Below are 26558 nucleotides of genomic sequence, written 5' to 3'. Positions count from 1 at the left end.
CGGTTCTCCTATTAAGTGGAGTTTGTCATCAATAGTAAGCTTATATAGGAGAATATCACGTTCTTGTCCCGTAGGACACGTCTCTAAGTTTATTACATGAAATGCAGGATGAATGGAATTCGATTGGGTCGGATGATCTAAACGGCATGTAGCGGGTCCAATACGCCCCAAGATTTCAAATGTATCAATATATTGCGGAGTTGACTTTCCACGTTCCCTGAATGGATTACACCTTCCCAAGGTGCGATTTCTCAATATTTCGTGGTCACTCACTTGGAATTTGAGAGGTTGACGTCCTACAATTGTATGGTGGCGATTTCGGGTCGTCTTGAGCCTTTCTTTGATTTGAACGATCTTAATGGTTATTCCTCAAACGAGTTCGGATCCGGTGATTTGCTTGTCACCTACTTCGGTCCAACGAATAGGAGAGCAACATTTGCGGCCATATAAGGTTTCAAAAAAAATGTGGCGTTAATACACGAGTGGTAACTACTGTTGTAAGAGGGAAACAACTAAAGGCAACAATACAAGTTTGTAACATGTCTTTCCAAGATTTGAATCATACGTTTGCTTAGTCCATCGGGTTGTGGATGATACGCGGTACTCATGTCTAAATGTATTCCCAAGGATTCTTGCAAAACTAGAAGTGAAACGAGTATTTCGATCCAAGATAATTGACATTGGTACACCGTGTTGGAATAAAATTCCTTAAGGTATGTTGAACAAGTTAGTTAGGGCTCGAAAACGTTTGTTGGAAAAAAGCTTCTTATCAGCTACTGAAAACGTTCGTCAGGGCTACTCACCCTCGTGGCAAATACTAGTAATACGTGAAGAGTCTCTCTTTCCATTGAGAATTTAGATAAAAGGTTACTTACACGGAAGTAAGAGCAAAAAAGATAGGAGTGAAATGAGGGTTTAGAATAGGATGAGTTTTCATCTTGATGTAGTCATATCGTGCATCTTGTGGCCAAATGTTGCGACTTGGTGGGAACAAGATAGTACACGTAGTTGTATAGTTCGGAGTTAAGTAGTAGTTGGTCATATTTCGGACACATAAGGACGATAAGTCAAAGAAGAAAGAGGTATCCTTAGATTGTATGGTATCTTAGGTTCTAGTAATATCAGACGGTAATAGTGAAATAACAGAGTTATGTATCGTGGTACGTAGTGATGTGAAGATTGATCGGGAAAAATTACGAATTTCAATTTCCTTGATTTCGAGTCGAGAGAGTATGCCTTTCAGGCATTCACGTAGAAATATTTCCATAATTAAGTTCCATTTTGTGCTACACGAATTTGACTAGTAAGGTTGGTGTGGATAATCACGTTCAAGGTTCGGACACGGAGAGGTCTAATTCTTCCCTTAGTAAGATAACGAGATTAAAGGACGAGCAAACGGGAAAAGTCGGAAATGAATCTTCAGTACTAACCGGCGAGACCCAAGGTTTTACGAATACAAGTCGGGATCGTATGGGTTTCCCAATTACGTGTGGTTTCGATTTTCGGCGGAATCCACTTTAATACGTGGGCCACTAACAACATGGTTTTGGGATTGGACTTCGTTTAACCAAAATTTACACTTGGAGAATTTGCCATAAGGGTGCTCTTTTCTCAAATGTTCGAATGTGAGACAGAGATGTTGTTCGTTTTCTTCTTTACTTGAATTGAATAGGTTAGGATATCACCTATAGATATGATGACGGATTTGTCTAGATATGTTTACATACACGTTTCATAAGATCCATGAATACGGGCGGAGCCTCAGTTAGACGGAACGGCGCTAAAAGAAACTATTAATATTCGTAGTGAGTTCGGAAGGCGGTTTTGGAGACATTTTCTCCCTTAACCCTTAATTGATGATAATCGGATATGGGGGTCGATTTTGATATACACAAGGGATCCCTGGTATTGTTCAAGAGGTCTTTGATACGAGGAAAAGATATCGGTTCTTATCCGAAAGTTATTTAGTTCATGCTAATCAATTCACATGTAAGGAAATATTTTCTTCTTAACGAATAGGTTTTGAGCTCCCTAGTTCTATAGGTAGCAAGTCAATTTCAAATTCTTTATCTAAAAAGCTTAACGTACACTCTCCGATAAAATTGTTCGGCACACAATAGTTTTTCGTTGGTCACTTGAATGGCATAAGTAGTATCTAGGGGGGAAGTGGTAAAGCATAAAAGGCACGAGTCAAAGCCATGGATATAAAACTCTTATCGACACCCGAATCGAATAAACAAGAAACATAAGAGTTGTTGAGGAGAAACGTACCCGTGACTAGTTCATTATCATCTCGGGCATCCTTGGTGTTGATGTTGAGAGCTCGGCCGCGTGCATTGGAGTTGACTTTCTTCTTTGGGCAAACATTCTTAAAATGACCTGGTTGGCCACATTCGAAACAAACACCCGTTCGGTGTGCATTGGGCACCTTTGGAGCGACGGGGGCGGCACTTCTACAATCGCTGGCCACATGACCACTTCTATGACACTTGATGCAAAATGGTTTGCCACATTCACCCAAATGATGTTTGCGACACTTGTCACAATAAGGTAGGTTTCCGGCATACCCCTTTTTGTCGCCAGAGGCAAAAGAATTCTTGGTGAAATTGTTGTTGCTTGATTGGGGGGCTTCCCACTTTCTTTTGTTGCCACCCAATTTCTCATCGGCCTTCGGTGCCGGCACTTCAATTACATCCACCGTTTCCATAAATTGGCGGGCCGTCGTTAAAGCCTCTTGTAGGTTGGCGGGTTTTGATGACATTACCTCATGTTGAAAGCTTGTAGGGAGGCCATCCATGTAAAGCTCAACTCTTAAGGACTCGGGAGCCATGAGGTTTGGGCACATTAAGGCTAGTTCGGTAAACCGTTGATTGTAAGCTTCGAGGTCATTCCAGACTGTTTTTAAATTTCTTAGGCCCTGTTCGAGCCTTCGAGTCTCGTCGCGTGGAAAGTATTCGGTGATCATTCTTTCTCTTAATTCGGTCCAAGAGAGTGTGTGGGCTTCATCGGTACCCACAGATTGTACATACGTGTTCCACCACGAGAGAGCAATACCGGCGAAAGTGAGGGTGGAAAACTTGACCTTGTCTTGGTCCTGGCATCCGCTTATGCTAAAAATGGTTTCCATTTGCTCAAACCATCGGGTGAGAGTAACCGGTCCCCCGGTTCCTTCGAGAGTGGGAGGTTTGCACCCCACGAAGTTCTTGTAGGAGCATCCCTCGTTTGAATTATTGGCTCTATGGTTAGTGTTGTTGTTATTGTTGTTGGAGGAGTGACCGGCCATGGCCGCATCCACGAAGGTGGCTATCATTTGTTGAAGAGCTCGTTCGAGAGTTTCGGGAGAAGAGTTGTGTTGACCTCGGTGAGCCATTGTTCCTTGAAAACGCAAGAGTATCGTTGATTAGTATTCTCAATTATACTAATCGTGATATGGAATAAAGATAGAGAGGTTATTTTCCCTTGACTCACCCTAAATTCTTTATATTATAATGTCGAAACGTCCTTATGAGTCACCGTAATATAATCCCGGTAATTATATTACCCTAATTCATATGTGCATTCGACATTACATCATAAAGTCAAGATGGCGTGTCAATCAATTTAAACAACGTGATATTATGATGAAATAAGAGTTAGATACGAATAAAAGAATTCGAGTATAAATGCACAAGTAGTCAAGTATTTCCTATGACTCGGGGTTGACACCAATGAACTCTAAATCCCTACAACCAATGCTCTGATACTATCTGTAGTGACCCGACAAAATCATCATTGACAGCGCCGTCTACTTAGGTCCCATCACGTGGTCATAAGTCTTTAAAACGAAGTTTGACCAAAATATGTCGCATTCATTTCAATTATAAAGATGTACCAAAATTACAGAGTAGTTCAACGGTTAAACAGGTTACAACGTTTTAAGTACAATTGAAACCCATGCGACACAGTTTAACATAATTCAAAAGATGCTCCATGTATGCACATATACTCGACATCTAAGCAAGTATAAAAAATTGTGAGCGGAAGCATGTAACACATATCGTTCAAAGACCTGAGAAAAACATAGAAAAATCTGTCAACAAAAACGTTGGTGAAATCATAGGTTTAGTAAGTGAGTACGTAAGTAAGTAAGTAAGTTGAACCACAAGATTTACAACGTTGAAAAGATAATAGTAAACCATTCTAAAATTGTTATCACGAGCACCCAATTATCAAGGCTTAACTTTCCACGAACCCCATCACAATAGTGTTAGAACATACACTGTTTCTCGAAAATATATTTCATCTGACTAACGGTAGCGAACCGTCCGAATGAGGGTTTGTCAGACCCATATGGCCATACAACATAAGTTCTCGCTTACACCCGGAAAGTGTAACTAATGATAATCGAATTGACGATTTTTGTTCTAACTCGTACGTAGAATGTTTGTTTTCATACTTGTGTTCACTTTGTTAATCGAAACATTTATGTTTTCTCATACCGAATATAAGTTTAAAAGAGTAAAAGTGGGACTATGATCTTACCTTGAGTGCACGGTCAAATAGGTACTTCACAAGTAAACGTGTGCAAGGACAATTGCTACTCTTGACCTAAACAAGTAGGTTGTATCAATAACGGTAAACACGATGGGTCAAAGTTGTTCAATTAGTCCTATGGCTCGTTACGACTCGATTACATATAGCATGTGAATCACGTTGCCAAGTTTCATGTATGATTCAAATATAAAAGCATGTTAGGATGATTGCATAAGCATTTGGTTAAGTTTAAACAAAAGTCGACTTTGGTCGAGTCAAAGTCAATGAAAAAGTCAACAAGTTCGGGTCGGGCCCCGAACTATTTTTCTGAGGTTTTTAATCATATATAAGCATGTTAGAACAAGTTACATGTGAATCGGAGGTGCGTAGCATAGTTAGAATTAAATGGTAAATGGCCAACCAAAACAGAACCTGATAGATCATCTGGACGGCGTCCAAAAGGTCTGGACGGCATCCAGATGTGAAGGCTTGGACGGCGTCCCAAGGGGTGGGACGGCGTCCCAATGTATTACAGGGTGCTGATGCAGCAATTTGACAAGTCTCGAACTAAAACTCAAACCAACACAAATTGTGAACCGAAAACACTTAAAACATGTATCTTATATCGTTGGAAAGGTATCTTGACGAGGAATACAACTAAACACATATCATCAAACAATTACATCATTTAAAATGACAAAATCCTCGTCGAATGCTCGTTAAAAGTTCATCATTGACGTTTCAAGTTCGTAAAACACATTTTATGATTCGGGCAACCAATTTACATGTATCATATGCCATTTCGAAAGTAATTAAACATACATTGCAAGTAAACACTTACTAACAACATCTCATGGCATTCAAAGCATCAAAAGTTTATTTTAAAATCTATTAAACCCTAGTCAAGAATCACAAAATCATTAATCATGTTAATGTAAGGCTTTCATGTCATCCAACATACCAAATTGAAGCATATGAAGCTAGCAACACAATTAACACATGAAATTTTACATCTAACAACCTTTAATCAACTAAAATCAAAGATCAAACTAACCCATTTCAAGTGTTCATGCTAGTTACAGCAAATAACAAGATCGAGCATACAATTTACATACACGACATCACAATGAGCCATAGACACTAATTATCACACTTTTAAGTCAAGAACACTAAGAACATGAAATCTAAATTTTTAGAAAAGTTACCGAAACGAGATGAAATTGGTATCAAGTTGTAGAGGATGAAGAGAGGATTCCAAATATGCAATTTGTTTTGACGTTAGCTTCTTGTTTTGGATTTAGATGATGAATTAAGCATTTGGGTGTTTGAGAGGAAAATGGAAGTAATAGAGAAGAGAGAAGAGGATGAATGAATGTGTGGTGGTGAAGGTGGGTTGACTAGTTGACCTAGTCAACTAGTTTGCCCACTAGGCAACTTTGGTCCCTCGAGTTTAAAAGCGGGTGCGTGAATTAACCGAATGAAATATTTAAACGCTAGGGTAAACGAGAGATGTTATAATCCAATAACGGGAATGTTAAGAATGTTGATTAATGAAAGGTACGAATATAGATGACAAAAGGTTATATATAAAAAAATAAACGGGCGTTAAAATGAGTTAACGGAAAAATGCGGGATGTTACACCAACCCTCTTCCTCAAGGTTTTAAAAAACCAATGTTTCTATTAGCATCAACATCACCACCAATATTTGGTGTAACACTGCTAGTATCATTCAAAGATCCAAACCTCATACCATTACGACTACCACTATCATCACAAGGGACATCTCCTATATTCAAACCGACATGAGAATTACGTAAAGCCGAACGATCTTCCGCGTCTTTCTTTAAGCTCCCAAATTGTAACTCAAAATTTACTACATCCTCCACCCTCTTATTATTCTCATTACAAATAGTAGCAATATTGGTGTGAACAACATCCTCACACACCTAAAGACCAATCTCAGGACCAACATTTAAATAAAAAATAGTCTCGTTCGCAACCTAGTTAATGTTAACAATAGGACAACCATCAAAAAATACAAACACGTGTCAACATAAGAAACAAAATGAAGCTTACTCAAAGGAGATACAAGACCGCTCGCATTCAAACCCTTCTTCATAGACACGTCAACCTTATCCTTAGTTGAACCATATTGATTATAATACACAAAATCAACAGGAAGATGTGGAATGTGAGGAGCCGAAACAAGGGTGAAGATCTCATTAACCACATATGCTCCCTCCAGACCAATACCAAAATTAATACCAACATCATTAAGGATGTGCATAGTTGCACATCCAATGCGCAACATCTTACTGGCGAGCGTCACCCCACAATAATCGTGCAAGTCCTCGTTAATACGCTTGTTCGCACGCCAGTATATAAGCTATAATGACATACCCTTGACGTCGGTACACAGTTTAAATATGGCGCCACCCAAATTGTACATACAATGTCAGAAGTGTACGATGGTGAAACTAAAACAGAAAGGACACTACATCGGGTTGGTACGATCCTGACACTGCATAACGGCTGAGAAAGGATAATAGGGTATAAGGGGGCACCACTAAGATAATGGCGGTGCTTTTTACAGCTTTATAAAATTAAAGGACAAGAACAAAACAACGTTGCACTATCATGTCTTTTTGTCCCCTTACATGGCACTAAGGGACAAAAACTCACACATATAAATAAATGTAACTTGAACTGAAAACATCAATCCGGAATCATATTCATTTCACCAAAAATCACTTTCAAGTGTACGATACTCTGAGTACGTCATACAATACTAGCTAACCTGCGCAACTTGAACAGCGTATCCAAGTCATTGGATACACAAGCAAGCAGTGGAACAAGTGCATTAACAACAAGAGCTACTCTCCCTCCTTCCCCGAAAACTCCGGCGCAATGGTTCAAGACTCCAGAGACTACGCGACCACTACTGTGGACGGTGAGTACCACCTACGTAGGAACTATCCCTATCTACATTAGCGTATCTGGATCATTCGCGCATGGTTCCAATGCAGAGTTTTCAAGCATCGAGTCGTGCATGCCCACTACGCCGGCTAGCGCGATAGAAGCCTTACAGAAGATGGATTTTGACACGCAAGAGGTTAACATCCAGAGCACTCAGCTGAACTCGGGTTTGTATCAGATGACGCCACCATCAGAACCACACCCAACCTCAACCGTCTATATACCTCAGCAGATGCTTGTCCTCGCAATGTCAAATTCTGCGCCAAGCACTCAAACACTTGAAGAGCGCACCCAAAATCAGGCTAACTTGATTTACTCATTGATGAAGGCTTCACTAGATGATATGGTTAAAGAATTTGAGCAATCAGGAAATGCAGAACTGATGGTCAGGAACCTATATACAGGGATGAAGGGAATTAATGTTAAACCAACGTTTGAGAATGATGTGATGATGTGCATAATACAACATATCTTTTACTCTCAAAATTTATATATGATTCAAACACTACAAATAAGCACACACAACTAACGAGCACTTAGAACCCGGTTATTATAGAACTTCAATGTAAGTATTCTTATCAAGTTCGCCCTAAGAGAGCGGTGTAAGTCGAATAGTTGAAACTATCAATTATCTTAGGGTTTGTTTGATTGGGGGTTTTGATTGATTCTAACTTACAAGTAAAACTTGCACAATTAAGCAAACTTAAACTTAACGAGTAAAACTAGTAGCAAATAACAAGTAACGGAATATTGAGAACTTAATTCAATTAACTAAGTAGTGTTCACTTATCTAATCCTCTGTATGCTTGGATTGCCCCATTTTACCCAAATTGCTATCACCTTAGTTGTTGAACTTATTAAATGTTTAGCATAACTACCAAACCTTAATCAAATAATACTTCGCGAATTCACATAAGCATTGCATTCTAAGATCAAGTAAAGTATGAACGGTTATTGAGATTATGCTTGGGTTGAAATCACTTAAAACCCTTCAACTATCGAAATCACTTAAGATAATCGAACACCACTATGTTGACTAAAGGCCAATTGAAAACCAACCTAGATCAAGAACACAATCACTTGAAATCCTTAAGCTAGTTGTCTAGATCACTCAAGGTGTTGAAGCACACATTGATTCACTTCTCAAATCACTAAGAGAGCTACTCAACATATGTAATCAAAGTAAAGCCTAAAACAATGCATAACAGTGGATCTATAGTTAACACAATAACACTTGATCATGTAATTCATTCAAACAACATCATTCAATTGATTTTGGGGCAAACACTTGCATTTGAGATTCATTGATAAGCAAACACAAGAGATTTAGCCAATCATGGCTAAGATTAAACTAATAATAAGCATAAAAACAAAATCAAACATCATCTTAGAGTTATTACAAGCAATAGATTCAAAGTAGATAAATAAAAGTGGAGATTACAACCCAAATACAAGGAAATGAAGATCTAGAGCTAAAACTATGATGAATCTTGAGCTAGCTTCCTTCAATTCACATCCTAACACCAATGGATGATGAAATTAGGGTTTTCTAGGTGAAATTCAGACTTAGAATGGCTTCTCTTCCAAAACACATCTAATCTCATTCCTTTTATAGTGCTGAAAATTCTAGGCTGAATCAGCGAAAGGAGCGCCGCTTTTGCTTCAGGAGCGGCGCTTTTGGCTTAATATGGGAGCGACGCTTTTGACTAAGGAGCGGCGCTTTTGGCTTCTTCAGGGGCGGCGCTTTTTGATAATGCTAAAAACGAACATATATTTCATAATATTATCCCTCAAGAAAGACAAGCTTTTAGTTACAATTGTTCTATTTACAAGTGATATCCGTTTAAATAATAAAAGGTGAAGACAAAAGACAGATTTGACGAATTGAAGACGCAAACGACCAAAAAGCTCAAAAGTACAAAATACAATCAAAGAGGTTCCAATTATTGATAAGAAACGTCTCAGAATTACAAGAGTACAAGATTTAAAACGCAAAGTACAAGATATTAAATTGTACGCAAGGACGTTCGAAAATCCGGAACCGGGACCAGAGTCAACTCTCAACGCTCGACGCAATGGACTAAAAATTACAAGTTAACTATGTATATAAATATAATATAATATATAATTAATTATATAAATTATATATATATTATATTTATATTAAAACCGTCGGCAGACTAGGATCCAAACTTGTGTGAGCTGGTTTTACGAACTCCGCGAGTTGCGGAGTTTGTAGTGCAAAAGTGCCGCAAGTTGCGGAGCAGCCATTTTCGAAAATGCCTATAAAAGGCAACGCATTCTGAACGTTTTATATATCCATATATCAATCTCTCTATCTATACGTAAATATATATATATATATATATATATATATATATATAAAATTTATATTTTAATTTTAATTTTAATTTTAAATCCTAATAATAAGGGTATGTTAGTGAATGTTGTAAGGGTGTAAGTCGAAATTATGTCCTTGTAACGCTACGCTATTTTTAATCATTGTAAGTTATGTTCAACCTTTTTAATTTAATGTCTCGTAGCTAAGTTATTATTATGCTTATTTAATACCGAAGTAATCATGATGTTGGGCTAAAAATATTTAAATTTGGGTAATTGGGCTTTGTACCATAATTGGGGTTTGGACAAAAGAACGACACTTGTGGAAATTAGACTATGGGCTATTAATGGGCTTTATATTTGTTTAACTAAATGATAGTTTGTTAATTTTAATATAAAGATTTACAATTGGACGTCCCTATAAATAACCAAATACACTCGATCGGACACGATGGGCTGGGTATTCATATGTACGAATAATCGTTCATTTAACCGGACACGGGAATGGATTAATAGTCACTAGAATTATTAAAACAGGGGTGAAATTATGTACAAGGACACTTGACATAATTGATAACAAAGTATTAAAACCTTGGGTTACACGCAGTCGATAACCTGGTGTAATTATTAAATAAAGTATTAAAACCTTGTTACAGTTTAAGTCCCCAATTAGTTGGAATATTTAACTTCGGGTATAAGGATAATTTGACGAGGATACTCGCACTTTATATTTATGACTGATTTACTGTTATGGGCAAAAACCAGACGGACATATTAAATAAGCCAGGACAAAGGACAATTAAACCATGGGTATAAAACTAAAATCAACACGTCAAACATCATGATTACGGAAGTTTAAATAAGCATAATTCTTTTATTTCATATTTAATTTCCTTTATTTTATATTTGATTGCACTTCTAATTATCGCACTTTTATTTATTGTTATTTTATTTAATTGCACTTTTAATTATCGTACTTTTTAATTATCGCAATTTTATTTTATCGCATTTTTATTTATCGCAATTTCATTATCGTTATTTACTTTACGCTTTAAATTAAGTCTTTTATTTATTTTTAATATTTTACATTAGGTTTTAACTGCGACTAAAGTTTTTAAAATCGACAAACCGGTCATTAAACGGTGAAAACCCCCTTTTTATAATAATAATAATATTACTTATATATATTTGTATTTTTATAAAATAAAAGTAATATAGCGTTAAGCTTTGTTTAAAGATTTTTCCCTGTGGAACGAACCGGACTTACTAAAAACTACACTACTGTACGATTAGGTACACTGCCTATAAGTGTTGTAGCAAGGTTTAAGTATATCCATTCTATAAATAAATAAATATCTTGTGTAAAATTGTATCGTATTTTAATAGTATTTCCTAGTAAAATATAAGCTATTTCATATACACCTCGCATAACATCAAGTATTTTTGGCGCCGCTGCCGGGGAACACCGAAGCGAAACGCCACATAAAAAAAAAGAGATTTTATTAAGTTTTATTTAGTTTTTGTAAAAATACATTTTAAATATTAAAAAATTTAAAAATTTAAAAACCGAAAAAGAAAAAAATATATATATATAAATCTATTTTTAAGATTTTTATAAAATTATAAAGTATTTCTATTTTTATTTTAGTTTTTAAAACATAAGTTTTTATATAATTTATATAAATATTTTATTTAATTATTAAAACAGAAAATATTAAAACAGAAAAATAAAAAGAAAAAAATAAAAAAAAACCGAAACCCGTCGAAACTTGACCTGTTTCTGAACTGAAACTGTACCTCCGCGACCCGCGGAGTTTTTGAACTGGGTTCACCGCGACTCGCGGAGCCACCTTGACACGCGTGTCCAGAACCCTAATCTGCATTTAATACGAATAATTAATTATTATTATTATTTTAACCCTAAATTAGTTAATTAATTTATTATTTAGTTTAAGTTTTAATTAATTTGTAATAATTAATTTTAATTAGTTTTATTTATATATATAAAAGTAATAGTTTTATAAAATAAATAATATAAAAATAATATTTTTATAAAAATTGTACTTTTTACAACTTTTAGTATATTTTTTATATTTTATATCTTTTAATCGTTTATTCGTAATATTTGTATATTTTTCGCTCGTATCTAATTTTAAGTTTAGTTTTTCCGTAGCTTATTATTTTTATTTCTAGATTTTTAGGCTTTGCCGTAAAATCCCTTAAGTGCTTATTCCTTAGACTAAGATCTAGGTGCTTTAGAATTTTGCGACGCCTTTTTTAAGTTTTAGTACCTTTTTAAGATATTGCCATTTAGGATATAGTTTTACTTGTAAGCTTTAATATTTTTAGACGCAACTTTTAATTCTTAGTTTTTAGTTTTTTTTAAATTTCAACGCGCTACTTTCTTATTTTTTATTTTTCGACACATTTTACCTATGTATCAATTATCACTCCAATTAGTAATCTCAATTTGCAATTTTAATTTTAAGTTAGTGATAATAATAAGGTTGGGTTAGTAGAGTGTTTTAAAGTTACATAGTCACTCTTTTTCTTTCTTATTTTTCGACGCCTTTTATTTTTCAACCCTTTTCTTTTTCGACCTTTTTCGACGCGCTCTTTTTCTTTCTTATTTCTCGCCATTCTAGTTTTAGGACATAGATTTTTATTCTATTTCTTCTCTAATATTTCTTAAAATTACGAAAATTTATTTTAAGTGGTTAAATTGATAGACATCAAAATTTTCTGGTTCGTAGTAATAGTTGGATTTGTACGTGGACCAGGTTATTGGAGCCAAACAGTACTCAATTATATTGAGACCAAACGAATCCTGCCCCTCTGCTGCATCTTTTGGCTATTCGAAATGTGGGCAAATCAGAAAAGTCTATTAATTGGATAACTTATATAATTTTTCTTTCCTTTTAAAAACTAATATGATATTCAGTGAATGCACCGAGCAAGACGTTCACCACCTTTTGTACGTTCACCACCTGTAACTCGATCAAGACATCTAGCTAATATTGTCGCCGTTGATTTTTCTTTAGAATCGTCATCCAGTCGACCAAGTACTCCAATTCAAATTTCAGATAATCCATTTTTTGAACCCGACCTCACAATTGAGAATCCGGAGAATATTCAGGGACGATTCATAGATCCTGAACCATTAATTTTTCCTCCGGAACCACCAATCATTCAAACAGAGATTGTTGAGGAACGAACCATTAAATCAGAATCCTCTAGTGATTCAGATTAAACAAATTCAATCATGGAGAATCTGGAACCTTTAAGTATGGAAGACCGAATGAGAGCTAAACGCACTGGCCAAGGTCACGCAATTACTCATCCTGACATTAATGCGCCAGATTATGAAATCAAAGGACAAATTCTACATATGGTGACTAATCAATGCCAATTTAGTGGTGCGCCGAAGGAAGATCCAAATGAACATCTTCGTACCTTTAATAGGATCTGCACACTATTTAAAATAAGAGAAGTTGAGGATGAACAGATATATCTCATGTTATTTCCCTGGACTTTAAAGGGAGAAGCCAAAGATTGGTTGGAATCGTTACCTGAAGGGGCGATTGATACATGGGACGTTTTAGTTGAAAAATTTCTTAAACAATTCTTTCCGGCATCTAAAGCCGTAAGACTTCAAGGAGAAATTATTACGTTCACACAGAAACCAAATGAAACTCTATATGAGGCGTGGACAAGATTTGAAAAGTTATTAAGAGGATGTCCGCAACATGGTTTAGACACCTGTCAAATAGTACAAATATTCTACCAAGGATGCGACATCACTACAAGGAAAGACATCGATATAGCAGCTGGTGGTTCTATTATGAAGAAAACCGAAACTGATGCTTACAAAATTATTGATAACACTGCTTCCCATTCACATGAGTGGCACTAAGAAAAAGATATCGTTAGATCATCTAAAGCAGCTAGAGCCGATTCTAGCCATGACTTAGATTCCATTTCTGCAAAGATAGATGCTGTCGAGAGACGAATGAAAAAGATGACTAAGGATATACACTCAATACGAATTAGTTGTGAGCAGTGTGGAGGACCACATTTAACAAAAGATTGTCTCAGTATTGAACTAACAATGGAACAAAGAGAGAATATTTCATATCTAAACTAAAGGCCTAGAAATAATTATCAGAATAATTATCAACCGCCAAGACCGATTTACAATCAAAACCAGAATTATAACCGAAATGTTTCATACAACAACCAACAAGGTCCTAGTAATCAACAAGTATCCAACAATACTTACAACCAGCAAAGACCTAATTTTCAAAACAAACCACCACAAACCGATGATAAAAAGCCAAATTTAGAAGATATGATGACGAAGCTAGTTGAAACTCAAACGCGGTTTTTCACATCTCAAAAATAAACTAATGAACAAAATGCTCAAACATTTAGAAATCAACAAGCTTCTATTCAAAATTTGGAACAAGAAGTAAGTAACCTAGCAAGGTTAATAGGTGAAAGAAAACCGGGAAGTCTACCTAGTGATACAAATGCTAACCCCCGAAATGAAACAGCTAAAGCTATTACCACAAGAAGTGGTACAATACTTAAACCACCTGAAATACCTGTAATTTCTGATGAAGCTATTCCTACTCCACAAGAACCACAATCTGAACAAGATAAGGAAACAGAACCAGTAGTTGAAAAGGTTAATTAAGATAACACAGTTAAGGCTAAACCTTATGTTAAACCATACCAACCACCACTTCCTTACCCGAGTAAAATGAAGAAAGAGAAACTTGAAGCCGAGCAATCCAAATTCTTGGATATGTTTAAACAGATAAATGTAAATCTTCCTTTCATTGATGTGATTTCAGGAATGCCTAGATATGCTAAATTTCTGAAAGAGCTAATCACGAATAGAAAGAAAATGGAAGAACTCTCGGCTGTTACTATGAATGTTAATTGTTCAGCAGTGCTGTTAAATAAGATACCAGAAAAATTATTTGATCCAGGAAGTTTCACAATTCCATGTTTTCTGGGTAGTCTTAGTTCAATAGAAGCATTGGCAGACTTAGGTGCTAGTATAAATTTAATGCCGTATTCACTATACACTAAACTAGACCTTGGAGAATTGAAACCAACATGAATAAGTATACAACTAGCCGATAGATCAATAAAATATCCTAGAGGGATAATGGAGAACATGCTAGTTAAAGTTGGTACTTTAGTATTTCCAGTAGATTTTGTTGTTCTGGACATGGAAGAAGATTCTCAAGTTCCTCTCATATTAGGAAGACCATTCTTAAACACGGCTAAAGCAATGATAGACGTGTTTGGTAAGAAACTTACCCTAAGTATAGAGGACGAGAGTGTTACCTTTTCAGTTGATAGAGCAATGCAACAACCGCAATCTGCAAATGATACATGTTATTATATTCAAACTATAGATTCACATGCAAAATTGTTAGAAGAATTTCCAGAATTACAAGGAACAGGAGAATGTTCTTTAGGAGAAGGAACTGAACCAATTGATGAAGCTGAAATGTTAGCTACACTAATAGCTAATGGATATGAACCAACAACAGAAAAAATTCAAATGCTAAAAGAAGAAGACAGATATCGATATAAATCATCGATAGAAGAACCTCCGACATTAGAGTTAAAGCCACTTCCAAACCATTTGGAATATGCTTATTTACATGGTGAATCTGAATTACCTGTAATAATATCGTCTTCTCTTACTGAAAATGAAAAATCTCAACTCATTTCTGTGTTGAAAGCTCATAAACCAGCCATTGCATGGAAAATTCATGATATTAAAGGAATAAATCCTTCGTATTGCACACATAAAATCCTTATGGAAGAAGGTCATAAAACGTATGTGCAACGCGAACGAAGACTAAATCCTAATATGCAAGATGTAGTTAAGAAAGAAATTATTAAACTGCTTGATGCAGGTTAAGTTATCCAATTTCTGATAGTCCATGGGTAAGCCCAGTTCAATGCGTACCTAAGAAGGGTGGCATGACTGTCATCACAAATGAGAAAAATGAGCTTATTCCGACTAGGACTGTAACAGGATGGCGTGTGTGTATTGATTATAGAAAATTAAATGACGCCACCAGAAAAGATCACTTTCCCTTACCTTTCATTGATCAAATGTTGGAAAGATTAGCCGAAAACAGTTACTATTATTTTCTTGATGGTTTTTCCGGATATTTTCAAATTCCAATAGCACCCGAAGATCAAAAGAAAACCACATTCACGTGCCCTTATGGTACTTTTGCTTACAAACGCATGCCATTTGGACTTTGCAACGCCCCTGCAACCTTTCAAAGGTGCATGATGGCGATTTTTCACGACATGATAGAAGAATGCATGGAAGTTTTCATGGATGACTTTTCGGTCTTCGGTGATACATTTGAAACATGTCTTGTTAATCTGGAACGAATGCTTATTAGATGCGAACAATCAAATCTAGTACTTAATTGGGAGAAATACCATTTCATGGTTAAAGAAGGCATCGTTCTTGGACATAAAATTTCAAAGGAAGGAATTGAAGTGGATAGAGCTAAAGTAGATGTAATTGCTAAACTTCTACATCCCACCAATGTTAGAGGAGTTAGGAGTTTTCTAGGGCATGCCGGTTTTTACCGACGTTTCATAAAAAAAATTTCTAAAATTGCCACTCCTATGAATAAACTCCTAGAAAAGGATGCTCCATTCATCTTTTCAGATGAATGCATCAAATCTTTGAATATTCTTAAAGAAAAACTCACTAATGCACCGATCATGATAACACCAAATTGGAATCTACCATTTGAACTAAGGTGCGATGCAAGTGATTTTGCAATGGGAGCCGTTTTAGGACAAAGGATTGAAAAATGATTTCAACCTATATATTATGCTAGTAAGACGTTACAAGGAGCACAAACAAACTACACAACTACTGAAAAAGAAATCCTTGCTATTGTCTTTGCTTTTGACAAATTTCGTTCATATCTCGTTCTAGCTAAAACGGTGGTCTATACCAACCATTCTGCTCTTAGATACCTATTTTCAAAACAAGATGCCAAACCAAGATTAATCCGTTGGATCTTACTCTTACAAGAGTTTGATATTGAAATCCGAGATAAAAGAGGAGCAGAAAATCTCGTCGCTGATCATCTTTCTCGTCTTGAAAATCCCGAATTAGAAGTTCTAAATGAATCGGCCATACAAGACAACTTTCCTGATGAATATCTATTGAAGATAGATCATAATGAAATTCCATGGTTTGCAGACTATGCAAACTACTTAGTATGTGGATTCCTTGAAAAAGGATTATCGTACCAAAAACGAAAGAAATTCTTTAGTGATATAAAACACTATTTCTGGGAAGATTCACATCTGTTTAAAAGTTGTCCAGATGGAATAATACGTCGATGTGTATTTGGAGATGAAGCTAGTAAAATCTTAAACCATTGTCACACAGGACCAACGGGAGGGCATTATGGGCCTCAACTAACAGCAAGAAAATTTTATGATGCTGGATTCTATTGGCCTACAATTTACAAAGACGCACACCTTCTTTGCAAATCATGTGATGCATGTCAAAGGGCCAAAAAAATAAGTCAACGTGATGAAATGTCACAAAATGTCATTCAAGTATGTGAAGTATTTGACATTTGGGGTATTGACTTTATGGGTCCATTTCCAAAATCTCATAATAATCTCTATATTCTCGTTGCCATTGATTATGTATCTAAATGGGCGGAAGCACAAGCTCTCCCAACTAACGATGCACGAGTTGTAGTCAACTTTTTAAAACGTCTTTTTGCAAGGTTTGGAACACCGAAAGCTTTAATAAGTGATCGGGGTACTCATTTCTGTAATAATCAACTTGAGAAAGTTCTTAAAAGATATGGAGTAACTCATAAAATCTCCACCGCATATCATCCACAAACAAGTGGACAAGTTGAAAATACCAACCGAGCTTTAAAACGTATTCTAGAGAAAACCGTAGGATCAAATCCGAAGGAATGGTCCATTAAATTAGAGGATGCACTCTGGGCTTTTAGAACAGCCTACAAAACTCCAATTGGAACCACACCTTTTAAACTCGTTTACGGAAAAGCATGTCATCTTCCAGTAGAAATTGAACACAAAGCATTTTGGGCTTTGAAGACATGTAATCTTGATTTACATGAAGCTGGACATCTACGGTTAAGTCAATTAAACGAATTAGAAGAATTAAGACATGAAGCATACGAAAATTCGTTAATCTATAAGGAAAGAACGAAGAAATGGCATGATAAAAGAATCAGAAGTTCAAAAGAATTTATAGAAGGAGACAGAGTTCTTCATTTCAATTCACGATTCAAGCTATTTCCTGGAAAATTAAAATCAAGATGGTCTGGACCATTCATAGTTAAAAGAGTTTTCCCATACGGAACAGTAGAATTAATAAATTCAAAAGGGATTGAATTTAAAGTTAATGGTCACAGAGTTAAACATTACATAGATAGTCCGATGGAAGTCGACAACGATGTTAATCACAATTTCGATACCACAGCTAACTAAGTGTGGGGAGAATCAAGTCTTTTAAGGATAATATGTATTTCTGTTAGAGTTAGATTTTCTGTTTTCGTGTAGTTCTCGAAAATGGAACCCGAATGGTCTTTCCCTAGCAGACCCTAAAGAACTAGTCTTCTCCCTCCATTCTGAATTTTTATTTTATTTTAGGTTTTTACGAAATGAAGACTTCCTGTGAACTAAATCATGGTCTAATGCTACACACTTTGATTACTAAACGTAATAATGACACACTTCCGAGTGAACTGGTATCAGTAATCAGAGAAAAATTGGACGGAGTAAGAAAAGAATCCAGATGCGAAGATAATAAGTTACAATTTGGTAAAGGAAAATCAAAATCCGCAGCGAAAAGAAGAGCACGACACCTTGAAAAATGTCACAAATGCGGAAAATGGTCACACGAAGGTAAATGTTCAAATAATCAAACCTATTCAAATACCGAATTTGTTACTTTATGCAGAGATGGACCGTTCATATGTTTAGAAGAGAAAACATTAAATGCTCTAGGTTACGCCTATGTAGCCATGGAAAACCAATTAGTCCGACTATCTTATGAGTGGGCTAGAGCATATCACTAAGAAATCTATTTCACAGGTAAGTTTGTACAGTTTTTATTTTTATTTTTATTTTTAAATTTAACCTTTTGATAATAAACGCTAATTTGTTCGCTATAAAGCATTAAATTGGTATTCAATAAAATTAGGTCTTGCGACCGAAATTGTTGATATCATAATAAAAAATTTATTACATCACAGCGAAATTTAACGTTTATTCTTAAGGTATAAATATCTTTAATCAATCAACTCAAAATATTTCAAAAATTCGTCATGAGTTAAATTAGGTTATGGAACCGAAATTACTTTACCGAAAAGAGGGGCGTATATTTTTGATAATATTTGATTGATTAAAGTGGGATAAAAGCCAAAAAGATTTTTAATTTTATTTTTACCATGTTTTTAAAATTAATATATAAATCTTAAATTGATATTGTAAACTTTTTAAATCAATATATTTAAAATTGTAAATATTTGGAAAATTAATATTTTTAATAAAAGTTTGTATGTATAAAAACAAAAATATAATTTAAGTTTGGTGTGAATTTTTAATTTTATGCATTTTAAATTTAAGTTTGGTGTGAATTTATAATCTGAATTTTTAATTAAGTTTGGTGTGAATTTTTAATTTTATCCATTTTAAATTTAAGTTTGGTGTGAATTTAAAATCAAAAATTTACTTTATCTCATTAAGTTAAAAATACGATTTTTAAAATTCGTCGTGAGTTGAAGACTAGGTCGTTGAACTGAAATTGCTTTACCCGAGGGAGGGACGAGAAATTTTATTATCATTATTTTTAATCTTATTGAATTAAAGTATGCCAAAAACATTAAAAAACCCAAAAATCTTTGTTTTTAAAACCGCGCTTTAAATTGACAAATTTTAAAATTTTGTCAAGGGACGGACTAGGACATTGTTCCGAAACGACCTCGTCCTAAAGAACAAGGGAAACAAAATTTTAAAATTAATTAATTAATTATTTTATAAGTTAAGGTTTTTATATATAAAAAAAAAAAGGACTCCGCGACTCGCGGAGTTTGAAGAGGAAATTCACCGCGACTCGCGGAGATTACAAAATCCAGAAAAAAATATAAAACAGCCGAACAGATCAGTACCAACACACAAACATCCCAAAATACTGCGAAAATAGACACAAAACCACTCTCAAATTCGTAATTTTTGGCCGTTTTTCATCAAATCTTTCACAAAATCATGTTGAGAAGAATGCTATCAAGGAATTACTCAAGAAAAACGGTAAAATTCTACACCAAATCACCCTTTAATCCGAAAATTAGTGTTCTTGAACAAATTTATACCCAATTCGATTTTGATGCTTTTTAGTGTAATTATGCTTAAATTGCTTGTGTATTATGCTTGTATAACCTAGATTGATGCTATTTAACATGATTAGAAGCCTTAAACTTCAAATTTTGAGTAATCTAGGGTTTGTGTTCTTGAGCAATTTGGGGCTTTTTGATATAAACAGGTTATGGCCGATTTTTGTCATGAATTATTGCTAAATTAAGTAGTGTAACATGTTTAGGTAGTTAAATGATCCAAACTTTGAGCCTAAACATGATTTTTGAGAATTAAAGTGGACTTTTTCAAGTCTAAAATTCATGAACTTGATTTTTGAGAGATAATGCCATTTGAAACTTGTTTAATTGCTAATAATGATTATTTTGACATGTTAATTGAGTTGAATGCTTATGAACTTGGCAAACATTTTCGTATATGCTTATTTGAAAAAGTGTAGATTTGATAAAAATATGAAAATGAGCATAAGTTTGATATAAATTGAACATGTCATTGTAATTATTTTGATTGATGATATTGCTGACACTAATGCATATTTGGATGCACAAAAATTGTGTTTGATGTGTTTTGCAGACTGAAAATGGTGAATCTTCATCCTAAGCTCGCATTGCTCCTCCTGAGAATGCGGAACAACAGGATGTTGATAACTATTACAAACAAGTTATACCTCATCCAGTTATGACATTTTCAGATATGTACGTGGAAGATTTGCACCCGAACTTGAGATTAGACAGACGTTGGATAGATTATCCAAAATACCAAAGGAGCTTGCACACTCTTCATTCTAAAGCTGTTGAAGTACCTAGGGTAATAGAATGGGAACCGTTAGAAGCCGTAGGATTGGGCGAACGGATTAGAGAATTACTTACACAGAGGTATGGTAATTCTACTTTTAACGATTGGGTACGATTATTCAACATGCGTAGACCTGAATATAAAGTATGGTGTGAAGAATTATTGTGTAGTATAGAAATAAATGATCGGGTAGCTAGTTTAACCGATAGAACTTTTATTAGATTTTTGTTAGGAGGTTCGATGCGCCACATGTCTCTACTAGACATGGCTCAGGCCTTACGTATATATATGCCTGAGGAGCTAGCATCTGCCGATTGTCGAGGGTTGATATTAAATGGTAGGAAGATTGATGAAAATTTTGATACGCATTGTGTATGGAGTCAAATGACTAGCCATCACCGATTTAAAGGGGGAAATTACTCTTATTTGGATATAGATAGAGCTGAATTAAGAGTAATTCACAGGTTTCTAGCGAACTCGATTACACAGCGAGGTAAAAATAAGGAAAAGGTAAATGAGCAAGATTTATTTTACCACATGTGTATTCGAGACCCACAAAGCGCTGTAAGTATACCTTATTGTGTGGGTTATTATTTATCAGCTATGGTCAGGGGGATGAGACCGCACAGTATAATAGGAGGTGGTATATTTATTACATTAATTGATGAGTATCTCGATGTGGATATAAGTCGGGGGGGATTATTAATCGAAGAACCAGAACCCCACGATACAATTGGTTTAAATGTATATAATGGTGCTAAGGTTTTGAAGAGGCGAAATAACGCCGCAGTACAATATAATGGAAGACATCCACAGGTTGAGAGAAATCAACAGCCAGGTAATGTGGGAGGGGGAAATGAAATGACTGAAATGCAAAGGTTTATAGCTTCACAAGAGTATGAAAATTCTAGACATCGAGCATTTGAAGATTGGCAAGTTCATCAAAACCACATCATAGCTAATTGCCAACATATAGGTAGACACTATATTCCTACTCCAAAGCCCGTATTTCCTCCCTGGTCTATAGAGATTCAACCACCGTATCCTACTTATAACCCAGCTGAAGCATTTTATAACACATACGGTTATGCATGGAACCCCTACTGGTATCAGTATCAACCCTAGTTTATTTAGTTTTATTTATTTTATTTTTGTAATGTTACTACATTTAGCACTTATGTTGATATTGTAATAGTTTTTATAATTTTCTAACTTTTATTATTAGATTTTAATAATTTTTGAATGTGGGGTAATATACCAAACTTCAAAAATATGTATATTTGTTTGCAGTTTATCTTATGTACACAACAGGGTAAAACAACGTATTTTCAAAGACTGACATTAAGTTCAGCAAAAGCAACTAATTTTGACGACAAGATGCAAAATATATGTGAAATAACAACAAGACGGAATGAACAAATGATGTGCACCATTTATCATTCAACACAAACAACAATATGTTTGAAAACTTTGGTAAAATTTAATCATTTCTCTACGCTAATCACCCTCAATAATTTAAATTGTTACTGATTTCTTGCAAATGAGGGCATTGCAAGATCTTAAGTGTGGGAAGGGGTTAAATTCTTTCGGATTTTAAAATTTTTACTTTATACACTTGGTTACCATTAAAAATACTAGTAACGCAGTAGTTGTATTAGAATCTAGTGCTCTCTGATAACAAAGAACAGCCCTAGTCTTATATACTGATTACCCAATTCTAGTAAAATTTTACAAAATTTTCAATTAAATGAACTCAAAATCATGTTTATACATATTTATGAACGATAAAACTAGGTGTTAACACCGAAATTATTGTTACCTCGGAAAGGACATAAATTGAGAAACAAACCAAAATGTTAGAATTCATTTAAAATGGAATAGAGGAGAACAAAAAGGAAAAATAAAAGCCAAGTGTGGGAAAATTTAACAAGTTATTTTAAACATATGTCACATATTTCTGTAACAAATAACTAAAAATACTTTTGCTTTGGACTAAACTAAAAAGTTTTACCCGATTTACTGTAAGAAAGATGGATCTACACGATGAATCAATTACATCATTAAAAGGAAGTAAAGTCTTCCAAAAAATAAACGCGCTTCTTGATTTAGGTCATGAAGTTGTCGTCCAGACCAGCTGTAGGTTGACGAAAAATCTAGAAAAGTCATCTCTAAAATCAGCAGGAAATCTACGGACCTCAGCATCAAACAGGGTCGCCAAGTGGTCAGATTTATCCTAACCATGAGAGGATCTGTCTTGTAAAATGGGGAGGACGCCGTGCAAATTAGCTGGATAAGACTAATAAATCAGACCCGCAGAAAGGATAATCTCCTAAAAGATCAAAAATCAGCTTTTAAGACTGATATTACTCAATCCTAGAGATTGACCTTAAAGATTGAGAATTCAAACTCATGGAATTCAATGATATCTAAACTCGAGCTTGAACGAGAAAATATTTTGATCAAATTACAAACCGATTTGTTTTCTGAAAACCCATTTTCAATGCGTTCATTACCATTGAACGTAAAATCCTAGGAATTCACCTGGAATTCATTAGGTCACCTGAACCAATTCGGGTGTCAACCGTAAGAACGGTGGTTGCATAGCATGGTCAAAGACAGGACCTTGTGCCAGACCGAAAAATTATAAGGGTGAGCTTTACTATTGCTCCTACAAAGGATAGTAATTGCGTCCGACACGTTATAGACCATAATTAAAAGCATGTCAGGGGACATTGCCTTAACAGTTGCTTGTTCAATGCTTTCCTTTACAACCGGATGTAGTTGACCGAAAGGTAATATACGGAGCAAGTATACTGGACGTGTTGCTTTCCCAATACAAGGCTAGCAAGTGGGTGACACAAAACAGCAAGTTTTGAGCTAAAATTTTCAAATCTGAAACCCACCAAACCCACAAAAATATTTTGCAAACACCGGTGAAGGGTTATTCCGGAAAACTTATCTAGGGTAAAAGCTAGATTAAATTTTCAAAAGATCAAATGTTTTCATAAAGATCCAATTTCCTTAATGGATCTAAATTTTATAGTCATGTGGGACTGTAAACCACATCGTTACTACCATTGTTTATAGCGCCGTAAAGAAATCACTGATGTACAAAGTGTGAAGAATAAAGAAGTGATTCTAGTATTTCAAGACTATATTGCTTGAAGACAAGCAACGCTCAAGTGTGGGAATATTTGATAATGCTAAAAACGAACATATATTTCATAGCATTATCCCTCAAGAAAGATAAGCTTTTAGTTACAATTGTTCTATTTATAAGTGATATTCGTTTAAATAATAAAAGGTGAAGACAAAAGACAGATTCGACGAATTGAAGACGCAAACGACCAAAAAGCTCAATAGTACAAAATACAATCAAAGAGGTTCCAATTATTGATAAGACACGTCTCAGAATTACAAGAGTACAAGATTTAAAACGCAAAGTACAAGATATTAAATTGTACGCAAGTGTGACGCCCCGTACTAAATCATCATGTACGGACCATCATCAACAGGATCATTACAAGGTTAAGTACTATATGCGTTTTCAAAACAGAGTTTGCATTCATTAATAAAAGTGACGTCATAACATACGTCAATTGTTTTACAAATCAAAGTATGCTTCACAGAGTAGAAGCATTAAATAAGTGTACGTGACCATAATGGTCGTTACATAACATAAGTTCATAAGTAAAAAGTTTGAATGCAACATAAGTAGTCATGCGATAACAACTCTAGGCAGCGGGTTCTACAGCACGACTAGTAAGATAGCGGAAGCGACTTCAAGCACCTGAGAAAATACATGCTTAAAAAGGTCAACACAAAGGTTGGTGAGCTATAGTTTAAGTATAACAGTAATGTAAGTAGGCCACGAGATTTCAGTGCTACAACGAGCGTTTCAAAAGTATGTAAAAGTATATGCTTAACCGTGGGCACCCGGTAACTAACTTAACGTTTAATGTACCCCCTTAAAGTGCACTTGGCAAGTGCGTATAACCTCGAAGTATTAAACACTCGTTAAATGCTAGCGCTACTAGCCCGAGTGGGGATGTCAAACCCTATGGATCCATATCTAAGATTCGCGTTCACGGTTCAAAAACCGATGATTAAACGTTACCGAGCTAAAGGGAATGTTTCTGCCGTTATATAACCCACACATATATAAAGTTTAAGTACTCGTGCCTAGTATGTAAAACATAAAATCCGCATGTATTCTCAGTTCCCAAAATAAGTTAAAGTAAAAAGGGAACGCTATAACTGACAATGATTAGTAGTAATGGTAAGGTAGTAGTCGGAAAGTGGTGTGCAAGTAACGGTCCAAACGTCCTCAACCTAAGTCAAATAGCACTAAGTCAATAAGTCGTCTCAAAAGGTTTACAAGTACGTAATTAAGGTCATAAGGGTCATCATCAATCATCATTAAACAAAAGGTAACAAGTAAGACTCGTTTATGAAAGTCGTTTAAAACAAAGGCTGACTTCGGTCAGTCACCACGGCCTCTACCCTTACTGAATTAAGGTGAGACCAGTGGTCATGGCTCTGTTTATGAGTCCCTTAAGCGTGGTAAAATTTACAGAAGCAAACTCATCTTGGTTTGACCGTGGCGACGGTCTAAGTGCGAGTAGGTCAGAAATTTCTGCACAACGTTAAAGGACATGGTAACGATCGGAGGGCCATAAATCCTAAACCGTAACTCGGATTAAGACGAGTCTTATATGAAAAGTTATCTACTCGAAAAGTTCTATCTAAAAATCAAGGTTAGAACAGCCCAGGTCTACTGGTCTGTTCCAGAAGCATCAGGTCAGTAGGTTTTGGACAGAACAGTGGGTTTTGGAGAGTTCCGGTTGTCTCGGTGCTTGATGTTCATCACGGTTCTCATCCTTGATGCGTATAGCTTCAAGTGTACAACTCGTTGATGTGTTAACATCATTTTGACCAAGGTTTGTCCATCATAACTCAAGTGCAAGTGTTGTAAGTGTTTGATGAACCAAGGTTACATGTAAGTTTATGAACAAGTTCATGAACACTAAGAAAGATCACAACCAAGTGTTGGATCCATGATACTTGCACCAAAGTGTAAGCTCTTGTTGGTTTCATGTCCTTGTTCAAATGTGTAGTAAGCAACTAACAATAAGAAATAAAGAAAATGAATGATAAGCCTAAACCAACCATGAAGGTGGTATTCTAGTAACATACAACAAACAAGAACACAAGTAACAATTATAAAGATTATAAACTTTAAATCTTTTGAAACAAAATATGTAGAACATAACTAGATAGATTATGTTCTTGGATGTTCTTGATAAATACAAGATATTATGAAGAATCAAAACTAGAAAGTTTGATCTTGTAACTAGTAGAGAATAACAAGTAAGTAAGTAAATAACAACTAGTAATTAACAAGAAATCAAAGACAAGTAACTTTTAAACAACAAAGAACAACAAATGATGATGATGAAAGCCTTTAGGATTTCGGTTTTGTTGTCAAGAAAAGGAAGAAGAACT

The 26558-nt window shown here is 35.2% G+C and overlaps 1 non-coding gene across 1 annotated transcript; it reads right to left on the bottom strand.

The window, feature by feature from the left end:
* Positions 1-13476: 13476 nt before the first annotated feature.
* LOC139845994 (small nucleolar RNA R71) lies at positions 13477-13583 on the bottom strand. The gene has a single exon (XR_011758743.1). It is a non-coding gene; the product is annotated as a small nucleolar RNA R71 (small nucleolar RNA).
* Positions 13584-26558: the final 12975 nt, after the last annotated feature.

The sequence above is a fragment of the Rutidosis leptorrhynchoides genome, chromosome 4 (genome assembly GCF_046630445.1).
Source record: "Rutidosis leptorrhynchoides isolate AG116_Rl617_1_P2 chromosome 4, CSIRO_AGI_Rlap_v1, whole genome shotgun sequence".
Taxonomy (NCBI): Eukaryota; Viridiplantae; Streptophyta; class Magnoliopsida; order Asterales; family Asteraceae; genus Rutidosis; species Rutidosis leptorrhynchoides.
This window is presented reverse-complemented; position numbering and strand designations above follow the sequence as displayed.